The following is a 14,843-nucleotide window of genomic DNA, read 5'->3' on the forward strand; positions in this document are numbered from 1 at the left end:
CTGTGATGATGTCGTACACTTCAGTCTCTCTCTCTCTCTCTCTCTCTATCTCTCTCTCTCTCTCTCTCTCTCTCTCTCTCTTGGATTATCCTCTAAGCCGTAGCATTATTTTTTATGTACTTTTGCGTGTGTGTGTGTGTGTGTGTGTGTGTGTGTGTGTGTGTGTGTGTGTGTGTGACATTGGGTCAGCACACCGTCCCATCACTGTACTGGGGGTCACTGTACAAATGAACGTCTGCTGTTAACTTGACACTTAACTTTATTGAAGCACATGTTGCTAAAATTTCAGACAAAATCCAGAACCTAACGCAAAACAAACCTGCTTTTAGGAGCTTATCAGACATATTTTCACACTCAGGACAGGAGAATTTCTGCAAGCTTGCACAAAGTTTAGCCTCTAAACCATTATGTTTTTGTCAACACAATTTCATCTTGAGTGGGCCAGACCGGCAAAACAGTGCCCTAGCAAGAGCAATCAGAGATTTCTGACGTGCGCCAAAGGTTGATCCGCACACAGAAATTTGGTGAAAATCTCTCGTGAAGTTTTCACGTAATCTTTTAAAGCCTATGAAAAAAAATCCTGATCCAGAATCTGGATCCGGATCCGGAGCACGTCCAAAATTGAATGGAATATTCCATGGCCTAATATCGGTGGTGAAAATTTGGACCAAATCCATGCAGTATTTTTGACGTAATCTTGCTTGCAGACATACAAACATATTAATATACTATATTATTTCATATTTTTAAAACATAAAAACATGTAATGCCTTTTCAAAACCAAGAGGGCCAATGAATCTTTGGGGGTCAGGCCCCCCTGGCTGGGAATCACCGCTCTAATTGACTAGTGCGTCCATGTTTTCGATGTCTCCGAGGTTCAGCACACCTCAATCTAATGATCGTGTCTTGACCAAGCTACTGAATAACTAGACCAATGTTTGGCTAATGGAAGATAGCTGTGACAGAAAAGCCTGTCAAGACATGATATGGGATTCTGAGCTGTGCAAATGAAGAATGGGACCTTAAGTTCAGTGATATCAAAACTATCTATCTGTCCATGTGATAGATTCCCCCAGTGAGAATAATCAGTCAGGCACACTCTAGTCTCCTGACCCGGACACTGAGGGGTGAGTGATCACTAATCCATTTGGATCTATGCACTGCAGTGGGTCTTAGAGAGGAAAGAGAGAGCGAGAGAGAGAGAGAGAGAGAGAGAGAGAGAGAGAGACCTAATCATGTTTTCTGCTTTAGCAATCACAAGTTCTGCATATTAGCTTAAGCTGCTCAGATGATTGGACGGACAAAAACAGGCTGCATGAGGAAAGAAAGATACTACGGTGTGGGAGAACTTTTACTTCTGTGTTACCACATGCGCACGAACACGCAGTTATTTTGAGTTTTAATTTGAGGAAACTTTCCCAGTTTCACGGCAACGTTTTTGAAAATGATGTCCGTTTACATGGAAGTCCCAGGAGAATACAGATTGAGAGGCATGACACTCTGGAGGAAACATTGTTGATAATGTCCAGCTACTGAGCATGTGCAGAAAAACATCACATCAGAAAAGAAAAAAAAATTCCACTGTTTCCATAGAGATGGAGTTGGAGCATTTTCACCCTTGGGAGCCATTTCTAGAAACTTGTGTTTTTAGTGTCTCCACGCACCATCGTCATGTAAACGGACTAAAACACATCGAAGGTTTCCGGTTTTCACATGTAAATGCAAAAACAGATTAATGCAAACTATGAACATTGTTACCAGTTACTCGCAAATCAATCTACAACTTTTAAATAAACCTTTAATATTTACAGAAGCTGTTTGTTTTCTTTGGATTGAAAGAGAACAACGGGTGTGTGATTTTTCTTTCTCGTGCTTAAAAATGTACATATGTGCAAATTAACCAAGATCATCCGGCTGTCTCATTACATCTGTTAATGGTTATAATTGCAGCATCAGTTCAGAGGAGTCAGATCCTCTGGCTGTTGTTCAGAAGTGCTGCTGCCTGTCAGCGCAACAGGAAATCATCTCAGAAGCCTTGGCCGCAGATAATGCTCTTCGCTCTCTCTTTCTGCCTGTCTTTCTCCAATCCTTTCTCTTTCCTCCTCTCTAATTGGCTGCCAGTGTGAACAACCAGCTGTTGGACAGGGAGAAAACTGATTACAAAGTCCTCTTTCTGGAGGAGACCAGAGGATGCGGTGATTGCCAGGCTGGGGCTGAGAGAAAAGGGTTGAGGAAGGATCTGGGTGGATTACAGCCCGTCTTCTTCCTCTCCTTCTTCCCCCCGTTCTGTCCTCCTCCTCCATAGCGCGCCTTCTTTTCTCCCTCTGACTCCACTCTATCCTCTTCTTCCCCACTTGTCTGCCAAGGCGAAGGATGGAAAGCATCCCCTGACAAATTGTAAAGTCCCGCAGCCCGAGCAGCATGGGGACTCAAATGTTTGTCACAGCTGCTTGGCTTGAAAGGATTTAGGGAAGCATTAGGCTGGTGTAACTCAGATGGATTAGTTTTATTACTAGGCATCCTCATCTGCACTGTTACCAGTCCACTCTTATGTCTCACAACTTCTTGAAGTCATAAAAATTGTCACGACGCAGCATCCACTGTCTTAAGCTGCCACACAGTCCTTTGTATTTAATTGCCTTGATATGTTGAGCGATCATGGCCGTCCCAGACGAGAGCCAGGCAGTCCCAGGGATATCTTTTGTAGTTTTCATGGTTTTGCTGCCACAGGCAGCCTGACATCGTCTGACAGTGTCGGAAATTTGACACCTTGTAATGTAGCTGCCGCTGCTATACGAGCGAATAACAGCCAATAGAAACAGGGAATGGTGATCAAAGCAATATGAGCGCCGCGTCTAAACGATAGTTTTCAGATCCCCATTAGCTGTGTTCTTCCACACCAAGTGAAAAATGCATTGTTTTTGATTCAGTAAAGTTTTGCATTTACCCAAAGTTCTGAAAATTATGTCTATTTACACTGAAACAGCTGAAACAATACACTGTAAACATTAACAATGGGAAAACACGGATATTCATGTGAACAGATGATGCATGTGCAGAAGAACTATTTACTACAACGCATGAGCATGAGCGGTAGCAGTGCTTCAGTAAAGTTGCGATGGAGTCGGAGTGTTTTTAAAAGATTTCCACCTTGGGAGCCATTTTCAAAAAGTTGCATTGGCAGTGGCACTGAGCTCCATTGTCAAACCCGACGCCAAAATGCAACGAAAGCTGTCAGTTTTCACTTGAAAATGGCCTCAGTTTGCTCTCTTCATTTGAAGGCACAAGTGGAGAACGTAATTGATCCATTTTGAGGTCAACCGATAGTTTTGTTCAAGCAAATAAATCTGATATTTTAAATGCAACTGTTTGTCATCAGTGAGTCTAAGTTTTACTCCTGAATCCCTGATTTTCTGCAGGCAAATTCACCATCATACCCGAGTTCATGATAGTCACATGTACTAATAAACTGAAATGAATGACCTAAATCAAAATGCTCAGTCTGTATTGAGACTGCAAAAAAATGATCTTGTTTTTAAGTTGGGAATAATTCATCTAAATAATTTATGAATATATCTTATTAGTCAACCCTAACTAAGGTCTCTTGTGATCTGCAGTGAAGTTCCACGAGCTTGTTGGAAACCACTGAAGAAAAAAACCCCCCATTAAAAATCACAGCGATACTTCAGTTCGAGGCCATCTGAGATGTCCAAATCTCAAGGTGAATGTCTTGATCGTAACCCTCGTAAATGGGGAAATGTTACTTTAAAATGTTATCATGGCATTTGAATTTATAATCACACCTGAGACCAATTATCCCAAACACCCTCGCCTATAGTCCATCAGAGCAGCCATTAGACAAGAAGTGCATGATTAGGCACTTTGTTTATCCACCTCTGGTGCATATCATTGTCATTTTTAATCAAGTCGCCATCAGCTTGGTTTCTCTGAACCTCGCTTTGATCCACAAGGAGCAAATCATCCCCCGTTGAGGTGTACAGCCCAAACAAAGCAGACAGTTTTCTCGGCGTATACAACGACATGCTGATGGACAGCCGTGTGTCAACGGGAAGTCGAGTGTGAAACGTGTTCCACAAGAGAACAAAACATATTTTTGGCTGGCTAAATTATAAATTAAGAAGATGCATGGGGAACGATTATGTTCTGCAGATGTGAGCGTGACAAACATTTTCAGTATCCGACACTAACGCTTCAATTAGATGCTGGCGTGACTGTGATGTCTGAGGAAAAGCATCACGGAAACGCCAACTGAGCCAGGCGTCGTAAACACAGGAAACAGGTTATACTTTTCCAGGATGTTCTCGAACAATTCGTCCAACCAGCGGCTCCCGAGCGGCTGTGTGAGCTACGATGGGGGCTGCTTGGCGTGTGCTAGCTCGGCTCCAACCCAAAACCCCAGAGGTATGTGACAAATGTTCCACAGTAGCCCCAGTCATCCGGTAGACACGCGAACCCAGTGGAACGGAGAACAGCCTTTGTCCTCTTACGCCATGCCAGTGGGGAGCAGCCCACTGAGCTGAGAGGAAATTAGCTTGCAAGGCCAGGTAATTAACTGGAAGTTGAGTGGCTGCCATGTATGAGGGGAGGCCTGGGCCCGAGGGAATCTCTGTCACTCCCAAAGTCACTGGCAGTAACCACGTTTCACCATGTGTGCATTTCTTTCAGCTGTAACTGTGTGCCATGCTGCGAGTTATCTTTGCAAAAGAATAGAGGGGGGGAGGAGATGATTTCCACGTCCACAGGTCACGAAATGAAAATGCCACTTGCATGAGACTTGTGAGATTCAAATGAATGTATATTCCAAAGCAGAGTTTGCCGAGAAAAGTTGATAGAATAATCATGGAAATTTAAAAGTATAATCACATTACCTCATATTTATTTCACCGACAGCAGATCTGAGCATTCTGCTGAACAGCAGTCCACATTTCTGGGTAGTGATGAATGCTAGAAAATAGTATGATAAGGAGGGGGGGGTAAAATCCAGGAAAATCATTTTTTATATTTTTCGTGACAAGTTGGGCTGTTACCATCTGAACTGCCTTCATTGTCGGTGACAGATATAGCAAAGTGCTGAAAATGTTTTTCACAGATTTTGGTCTTATTTTCTTTTTTTTTTAAACATGCCAGCGTTGCACATTTATTTATCACACAGATGATGAGGATTTTCTCTTTCACTATATCCCAAAGGTGCTTTTTTGGGGGGGATGAACTCGATTAGAACTTGGAAAAGGAAAGATCGTGATCAGCAGCAATTTTTCTAACCTGACTGTCTGAATGTGGCAGCAGAAATCAAGATTCATCAGACCATGCGGGCAAAGTTTTCCCAATCTTTTATTGTTCTACTTTGTTGAGCCTGTGTGAACTGTGTGCTTTTCTGCTGATGTGGCTCTAATGGGTCCACATGTTGCTTCATCAGAAGTGGCCTCATGTTTTCCTAAATCAGATCAAACTAAACATTTCCAATGCATAATGTGTAATTAACTATTTGGATATACCAGATAATTCTTCTGTTTGGAATTTAAAAGTAGGAGTCATTCATCATAAACCCTTTATTCAGATAATTAACGTGGATTTCCTGCTCATGATGATCCTGGAGACAAAAATTATTGTGTTATTTCAGCTCAACAAAATTGCAAAGTGTTGCATGATGCTGATTCGTGGTGCCTCTTGGTTGTGTATCGTGTCTCTAAGCTGCTTTAATGCTGCCAACAGTGTGACGATGCCTTTTACAACTTAAGCATTGGTTAAAAAAAGAATATAAGGTAAGATTTCTGATGTGCGACATATCAAATAGAAGGCTGGCATATATTTCCTGTTCACACTGTGCATTTTGCCCACTTCCTGTAATGGTTTCAACATTACTGTGTGATCAATGTGTTTATCTTACTAACACGAAATGATTGGCACCAGTGTCATAATATTTATGTGATTATCTCTTACTAGTTCTATATCCCTGATCTCTTTTGGTCCGTCAGATTTCCTCTTGGAGATATTGAAATCAATTTCATATCCCTCCCCCACACACACATACAGCTCCAGACTGACTGGCTCATTTCCTTTACTGTTACAGCAAAAAGGTACATTTAATTACCTCTCCCATTTGGCCTTACAAGAGCTTTTGCTGCAGGGTAAAACATGTCATTGAGAATGTTATTGAGTCGCTCTGAACTGCATGAGATGGAAATTAGTGATGCGAACAAACATGCTACCATGGTATATTTTATCTGATATGATTTTCAAGCTTTATCATGAAGTAATGAAAATGACTATTATTATGACGCAGGAGAAGTCAAACCAATGCGAGGTGCAGCTCTTCTTTGGTGGGTAAATGGGATCCACGTACTGAACACAGTCGCCAAGAGCTTTCAGCCATTATTTGGTGAAATAACTTTATAGACAAATAGACAGCTGAGCAGGACAGAGAGAGACAGCAGCAGCACAGCTCATTTTATGTACAGCAGAAGTAACAAGCTTCTAGAATTCATCCATCCCTGTATCATCTATCATTCATCTTCTGTACCTGACATGTCCAGAGGAGGAGTTGGAACTATTCCATCTAACGTGAGGTGAAAGGCAAGATACATCCAGGACAGGTCGCCAGTTCAGGACATAATTATAATGCAATTATTATGTACGATGTAAAACACTGTGTGGCATCCCACACACCGAACATAAGAAGTACTCACATGATTTATATTGGTGCGTTGTTCTGAAACAAATTACCTGCCAATTTAAAACACCTGCACCGACCCTGCAGTTCATCACTTCGTCTTAGATTATTCCAGGAGGCTTTTGTCACCGCACATTTACAGAGGCCGTGCTGTTGCTTTCATTAGGGAGTGGAGACAATCGTGTCTGCGGGGGTATAAACAAGCGGCAGCCCCCAGGACCCGGGTCGGCGAGGTCCAGGGGCTTGTGGGAATTGAGGAGACATGCAGAAGTCATTAAACGCGGCCCCGTGGTGTCAAAACGGCACAGCCGAGGATTCTGGGAAGCTTCAAAGTCGGACATCAATCGCAGCTGGTGAAATTGCGAATACGTCTCAACCCCCCCCCACCCCCCAACCCACCCATCTGAGCCACGAGCACGCACCACAATCCCCTCCACGCCACTGAATGCCCGGCCTGTTTCATTATTCAACAGAGTGGAGGAGCGATGGGTGGTGACATGTTGAATTGGGACAACAGCAGTTTATCTTGCAAATGTCTGCCTAAATATTTAATTCACCTCGGAGAGTCATAGCAGGATGCATGCCACAGCAATGCACCTGACACCAGAAGCAGTTATAGAACGAGGAGGGACGGCTGCAGCTTTCCACACGGAAGACCTGAGATTGTCGCTGCACACGCGTCCGTAAATCTGCTTTTCATGACCTCGACTGTTTGTATAATAAATCCCACTGAAGTTCTTGTGCGCATCCATCAAACCAGATGAGAATAGCTGCGATCGCTCTTCAACACAACATGTCCGTGTCTAAAAGCTTCTCCAGAAGTTTGCGCCATGTGTTTACATCAATGTCCCTGGAATCTAAAAAAAAAGAAAAAGAAACCAACGCGCGCACGCTCAGACAGGCCTCACAGGCTTTAACAGCCTACAGGGCGCCAATTATTCCAGTCTAGTCCAGTGAGTTTCATGCTCTCCCCTCTCCACAGTGTACTTGAGCCACACAGCGAGCCGCACAGCAGACCCAGAGGTTTCTGCCTGCCGCCACTTCAACTCACTGTAGTCAGACTCGTATCCTTAATTATAACAATATGACTTTTAATGAGCTTTCATTCATGCATTTTTATAATCCACATAATGCAGGATGACGGCAATGATTTACATTATTCACAACATTAATAAATGCAGTAGATGTTGTTTTAGCAGGTTTGCAAAACAAATCCATTATACGAGTCCAGAATAGGTTGTTTAAAACTGCCCAAAAAGGCACTATATACCTTTCCTTTTATATTAATGAGTTCAATGACTGTTATACATTTAGAGGATAATGTGTTTTCCTACATTTCTTGAAAGTTAGACTAATACCAGTCTGTGCCAGAGGCTCAAGAAACAACACATTTGCATTAATCAAATGAGATAAAAAATGTGCTGATTCGTCAACTGTATGTCTAATTATTGCAACTAAACAGGCAATTTTAGACATTTTTAGTGCCCACAGTGCAAAAGCTATAATGAACAATAAGAAAAACAGCAGGGATAGAAAAAGGCCAGCAGAAGCAAGTGACCAGCAGGTTGATTGGGAAGATCAGGTTAGCAGGTGATTCATTTATGTCTCATGTATTGGCTTTTGAATCCGTGTTGTGACTTTGTATGGCAGCATTGTTCCGACCCTTCTAGACGGCTGTACTGTTAACTCACCGGCTTAAAGGGTTTTGTTTGCTATGTATTTTTCCATCATACATTGTGTAACCTGTATAAAGAAGTTACTGATCAAATTGAGCGTTAAAACATGGATGCGACAATTAAAAATGTGACAGCTCTGGGCAAAGTTCATTTATTTGTATTTTGACACATTAGGACCACTTTCTAATTTTGTTACCCCACATGCAGCAAACTGCTTTGTATTCTGACACCTCTCTATTACAACAAGCATGAACTTCGGCTTCAGTTTTCACTTATATAGTGCATTTAAACTGCTTCCCAAAGCGCTTTAGTTTCCTCCCAGCGACCAGGTTTAACAGTGCTGTAATAAAGAATTGATCAGTTGGGATTCATGGCTCATTGGTGAAATACATGCACACACAAGTGGAAGTTTATCTACTGATTCCATCTTATGGTCCTGCAAAATATCACAAACCATTCATCGAGAGAATTTACCAACATGAATACTGGGATGGGTTTATGTTAATAGATTCATGTGCGCTTTTTGAAAATGCTTGCGTTGCTTATTACTGCATCTGTTAGAAAAAGTTTGAAGAGACAAAGCAGATAAACTCAGACTTTAGTTATGATGCTGCTGACTGCTGTTTTGCGTTATTTTGACAGTTCCCTTATTGTGTTTTAATTATTTATTTACTCATTAATTTATTCCAAATTCAAATGTAATTGCTGTAAGACTGTGTTTGCGTTCCAGCAGGTCATTTCGTGGCGACCGCAAACAAACTACCTCCAGCCGATCACTCTCATGTCACCAGAGCCAAGTGCACGAAAAACCTCAGCTTCAATTATCCTGTTTGTATGTGATGACCCTCCTGGTGTTATTCTCAGTAAATCACCTAAACACTGCACAGAAAATGGAAAACTGAGCCGGAGATTTATCCCGATTTATGTAGGATCTCAGTGAATGAGATCTGTAGTAGTTTATTTTAGCTTGATTGTATTTATTAACAAAAACCCCTGACAGTTAGATCCCATTTAAACAATGATGTTTTAAGTGAAATCTTTTTTTTTTTGCATTACACGTTCAGTTAATTTTCGCCTTTACACTTCAATGGTTTGAAAATGATGTAGTTTTCATGTTGGGCCACGAGTGTGTGCTGTTGTTTGTTTTTGTAATGAAACCACACACAAATGGAACAGAGAACAATACGTTGTAAACATTAAAAATGTGAGTACATTGACATTCGTATGGCCAGACGACCAGTTTCGATTGTTATTACGGTGACTATCAATTATAAAATGTCCAAGTCCAAGTAGAATATGTACTGGGAGTCATGATACTGCGGAGGAAAAATTGTTATTGTGCATGTACTGAGCTTTTCAGAACAACTACTGTATTTTCTAGAGCTATGGTAGCAGCGTTAGCACGATCGCCCAATCATTCCACCCTGGGAGCCGCTTCCAAAACCATTGTGTTTCAGAGCTAAACACTTCTGTCGACTAAACAAACACCCAAAACACAACAAAAAATGTGTGTTTTAACTTGAAATCCTTGGCGTATAAAACAGGCGCTTAGTAAATCACTTTCATGGTAGTTTACTTGTTGCTTGATTCCATTTATTGACGTAAAAAACCCCGACATTTCATTGATGGGCAGAGTTGCCGGTTGGCGTTGCCGTGTTCCACAGTGTGCTGCTGCACTGTTCACCACACAGATCAGTGTCTTGCCTCACGAGAGCGGGCCTGACCAAACGCTGGCTCGACTCCATAAAAACCCCGCTTCTTATTTCCGCTCGCTGTACGCATTATGGCCGTCCATAATCTCTGTTTTATGTATTCCAAACTTACCCCCGTGCTCCAGAGTTGCAGCTCCCCGAGGGACGCTAAGACAAGCCGCTCTCCTGCCGGGCAGCCTCGCTGACTGACTGACTGACTCTCCGATTGTCTGACTGGCTGCCAGCTAAACGGAAGGTCACTGATCTAGCATGCATCTCCACGGGCTTTCCTGCCCAGCGAGCCTGAATAATTTATATCGCCGATTTTTAGAAGATCTGAGGGTACGGCCATGTGAAATTACCTCGCATTGATTCTGTAAATTGAGAGCCGGGGAGCCGGGAGGGGAGAGGGGCGGACGGATCAAAGAGGTTTGAGTGTTGAACGGCCCTGACCAGAGCGTGTTCGTGTGTTTATTGACCTGATTCACACATCAATACCAACCTGGTTACTGATTTTGAGAAATCAGACGGATGCACGCATTGAGAAGCTTCCAGCAATTTTGATTAATCAAAGGGTATTTAATTCATTTAACAAAGTGCTTTAAAAGAGACTCCCATGTTATATTTAGGAGTTTGTTGGTTTATGGGTTATATACAGTAAATAATTGGTGTCTGGCTGCAGTGGGAAAAGGGTCCCCCATCAGCAGCAGTGATTTATTCAGTATGGGAGCAGCCTCTCCCAAGCCAATCTTGCAGATCTCTTTGTGGGGAAATTTAGAGCCTTACACTCGGGCCCTGGTGTACAGAGGTGGAATTTAAGGGAGCTTAGCCCCCATATTATTCTGACATAATCGCATTATCTCTATACCCATGGTCTGACCCACAGCAAACCCTTCCCCTCCACACATCTCTCACATCCCGTTAAATCCAATTTTGGTTTTAACACTGCCCATAACTAAATCAGCAAACACAGTCCAAGTGCGCAGTATGTTTTCTCACTTTATAGCTCTCCTTGAAGAGGTCACGGCTGCTGGTTAGAATTCACAAAGAGAAAGTTCCATTAGGCGCTGATAAAGTTCTCTCTTCAAACGGGATCCTCTGGATTTTTGGCACATCACAGCCATGTGTGAACTGAAGCGCACCATCTGAAGACAGCAGTTCGTAATCTTGTTATCCGTCTGTGTGTGTGTGTGTGTGTGTGTGTGTGTGTGTGTGTGTGTGTGTGTGTGTGTGTGTGTGTGTGTGTGTGTGTGTGTGTGTGTGTGTGTGTTGGGGATAGAGACAGCTGACCTTGACACAGTCAATCCATTCAAGCTAATTGTTTTGTGCTTAAGTGGTCACAGCTTCAGACCCGGCGCTCAGTCAGAAAAGAAACTCTATACGTCTTTTTCATCGCCCCGCCTGTCTTTACTGACATATTTCCAGGCTGCGGACTCAGAGTCTTAATGCCGCGATGCATCTGAGATGTACTCTGTGAAATGTCAGAGCCATCGTACTGTTTGCCTGCACTGACACAATCATCGATGCGCTGGGCTAGAAGGTCAAGGATGCATGAAACTGATCAGCTCATCCCAGACATGGAGCTCATGAGCAAAAGGACTCCAATCCCCTCAAGGTTGTGCCGACGTGTTTACCAGGATAAACCCAGCGGAAACATCTGGAACAAGTCATTTTTTCCCCCTCAACATATCAGATATCGACAGACCACCGAGGCCATGTAACATTTGGATTTAAGTGATCAATACTGCCTGTTTACTTGCGGTATATTGCAGAAGATTGTCAGACCAAATACAATAAAAGTACTTATAAAGCTCAGCAAAAATGGAGTTTTAATATATTGCAAGCTGCCTTTTTGCTCACAACAAACAGCGTTGTTTGCAGTGAATTACAGACAATGCACTTTTCTGATTCACCGAAAACACATTTTCTATGAATATGTTCAGGCCTCAGCAAGAAGAATACGGGACCTCATTCCTAAAGTAACATAAGAGGAGGTTTATCTTTGGTAATGAACTGTATCCACCAATGTTATTGTTTTTTCTGTTCAGACTGCAATCAGTCTTTGTTTGTTGGTGGGTTGCAAAAATCAAAAATTCATACTGAAGTCATTAACCTGTGTTTAAAATCGCAAAAACATAAAAGCCTGGTATATTAAAACACAGTCTAAGCCTTAAAAAGTGAGGAGATAGCATCAGCACTAATCTACTTGTCTATTTTACTGTGAATTACTCCCAATGTGTGTCTTTATGGAGCATGAATTCCTTTCATCAGCTGAATATTACGTACCAAATTACGGCTAATGCGGTTTTAAAGAAACCACCTAATGAAAAAAAACTGTGAAACAAAAGCTAAATATCGAAAAACACATCTCATGTGAGCTGCTTCTCTTTCTGTCCTCGTAGTATAATCCCCGAGGACTTCCATATGAGCACTCATAAACTATTCCCATTCTCATCCTGGTTTAAAGACTAGCCCAGTCTACGGTGCAAGTTGTAGTGACTTGTTGCAGCTAAACAGGCAGATTTCACTCTGAACACAAAGGCAGACGGATGTATGAACCGTTGGCGTGTCGTCGCTAAACCACTCTTGCATCGATCCGCCGCGTTCGGACTAAATGCTGCTTTCAGATGTGGCGTGGAGAAAGAAAAAAAAAAAAAAAGCTTTCAGCTCCAGTCCCTGTGCACTTTCCCAGTGTTTGTTTGTGTTCATGTGTGAGGAGGAAGCGAGGTGCATGTGATCCTGTTTTAGTTTTTATCCCCCAACACTTGCATGTCTCTGAGCCTCAGCCGTGAAATCAGTCCCCGCTCCACACACTCTGACCTCCATATCAAAACACCCCGCGGCTCACTGATCCCCCCCAACCCCCCCAACCCCCAACTCTTTAAAGCAGTTTTCATATCTTCGTGCCGTCTTGCCTCATCTCCACCACCCCCCCCCACAGTGAGGGGAAGGGGCAGGGAACATAGTGAAAGTGGCTCCTGGATTCTTCTGCACAAGTTGGCGGTCACAAGAGTGCCATGAATGTTTAATGCGAGACGTGAGCTCGCCAAAGAGAGGAAATGTGCTGAAAACATGATTATGGACTCATGGGGAGGAGGAAACTGTTGGCGGGGAGAGAAAGAGATAGAGATATCAAGCACGAGAGCAAGGATAAAAGAATTCTGAAGGGCGAGGAGGTGAAGAGGGGATAACGGTTTCTTTTTTTTCTTTTCTTTTTTCTTTTTGTAAAGCTCAGACTGCTTACGTCAAAGCCACTTTTTCACAGTTTAACTGAACTGAACTGAATTGTGACCGAATCGGTTTACACAGCCAATGAAGGATGACCGTAAATACAGTGTTCAACAGCAAGCAGCGGAGAGGCGGTAAGAAAAACAGTGTCAAAGTCTTTCGTCAAGGATCTTAAATGTTTAACTCTCAGCCATTTTTTTTAAAATACACGGTAATTGAAAAGTTCAACTTCAGTGTGTTGGTCCCATGGATTCCTAGTCCATATTCTGCCGGCAGTTTTCACTGGACTAACAACCCAATTCAATACATGTCCTATAGAACTTCTGGTGAATGTTACTAAACCCTGTTAAGTTGTGCTACCTTATATCTGGTTGCACCTGCTTTATTCACCGCCATGGCATCGCTTGGACTCACTTAATCTTCTATCCTTTCATCCATCTACAAAACCGCTTCATCCTGTTCAGGGTCTCAGGGCGCTGGAGCTGATCCCAGACAACTACGTCTGGAGACGGAGTACTGCTTGGCCGGGTCGCCAGTCCATCACAGGGCGAACGCACACACGCACTCTTGTGTCTGTGGGCAGCTTTAGGGTTGTTTTATCTTGCATAGCACAAATATTGCAGCTGTGAGAAAAATACATATAGTATTTGCACCTTCTTTAAAGTTTATTTAAGATCCTTTTCTTTGGCTTCTCAAACTCAAAGTTGTACTGTGGCCGACAGTGAAGGAATCCTTGCTAAATGAAGTCCAACACATGAAGCATGTTGCCTTTGTTGGCTTTGAATTAAACAGGAAGAAACCCAGAAGTTACTACAATGTACCACAATTATCCATGTAAAGGTGGTAAAGTTGATTGTATTTTCATTCATTCACTTGAGGAATCACCCTCCTTTGATTGCTTTGTCTCCTATGATTACTGTTTATATTATTCTGTCGGCCTGCAGACTGTAGATTCGTATTTAGCCATCCCACGAAGAGCCACTCACACCACTGCAGCACAGACTGAACAGGAGCTAAACAACCTGACAGTCAGGATTTGTTTGTTTTCCTGAAATCTACATAAACGTTAAAACTGCTGCAATTAAATTTCTTGCAGCATAGATTAAGTGCTGTTTTGGCCTCATAAAAACAAGAAACTGTCAAGAAATTATAGTTGTGGAGATTTGAACTCTTGATTTATCTTACAAGTCACCTCAGCTTGGGACTTATATCGATAGTATGTGTTATTTTTGCCATTTAATAGCAATTGTAGAGGAGACACTGGAGGCAGCAAGAAGAGACCAAATGTTTCCCCATTTTTCAACGTGTATTCCTTTGCTCTTTTTGGAAAATGTCACCAAAGCATGTGAAAATCAGGAAAATAAGAAACCCTAACCCTCAGCTCCTTCTTGAGGAGCATTTTCACTCATCAACTAAACTAATCAAATGTTAAAGACAAATAATCTTGTCATGTACAGATTTAGTTTTTGCTTGCTTGAGAGCTCTGAAACAAATTCAGTAATCATCCGAATCAAGGTTATTCCCCTTGAAATCAGTATAATGTCAAGTTTGTGTTTG

At 42.4% G+C, this 14,843-nt stretch overlaps 1 protein-coding gene across 2 annotated transcripts in view; it reads left to right on the forward strand.

Moving 5' to 3' along the window:
* Positions 1–14,843, forward strand: part of ccdc85al (coiled-coil domain containing 85A, like) — a 60,230-nt gene that overhangs the window by 5,933 nt on the left and 39,454 nt on the right. The window lies entirely within an intron of this gene.

Source organism: Blennius ocellaris (assembly GCF_963422515.1).
Source record: "Blennius ocellaris genome assembly, chromosome: 3".
Taxonomy (NCBI): Eukaryota; Metazoa; Chordata; class Actinopteri; order Blenniiformes; family Blenniidae; genus Blennius; species Blennius ocellaris.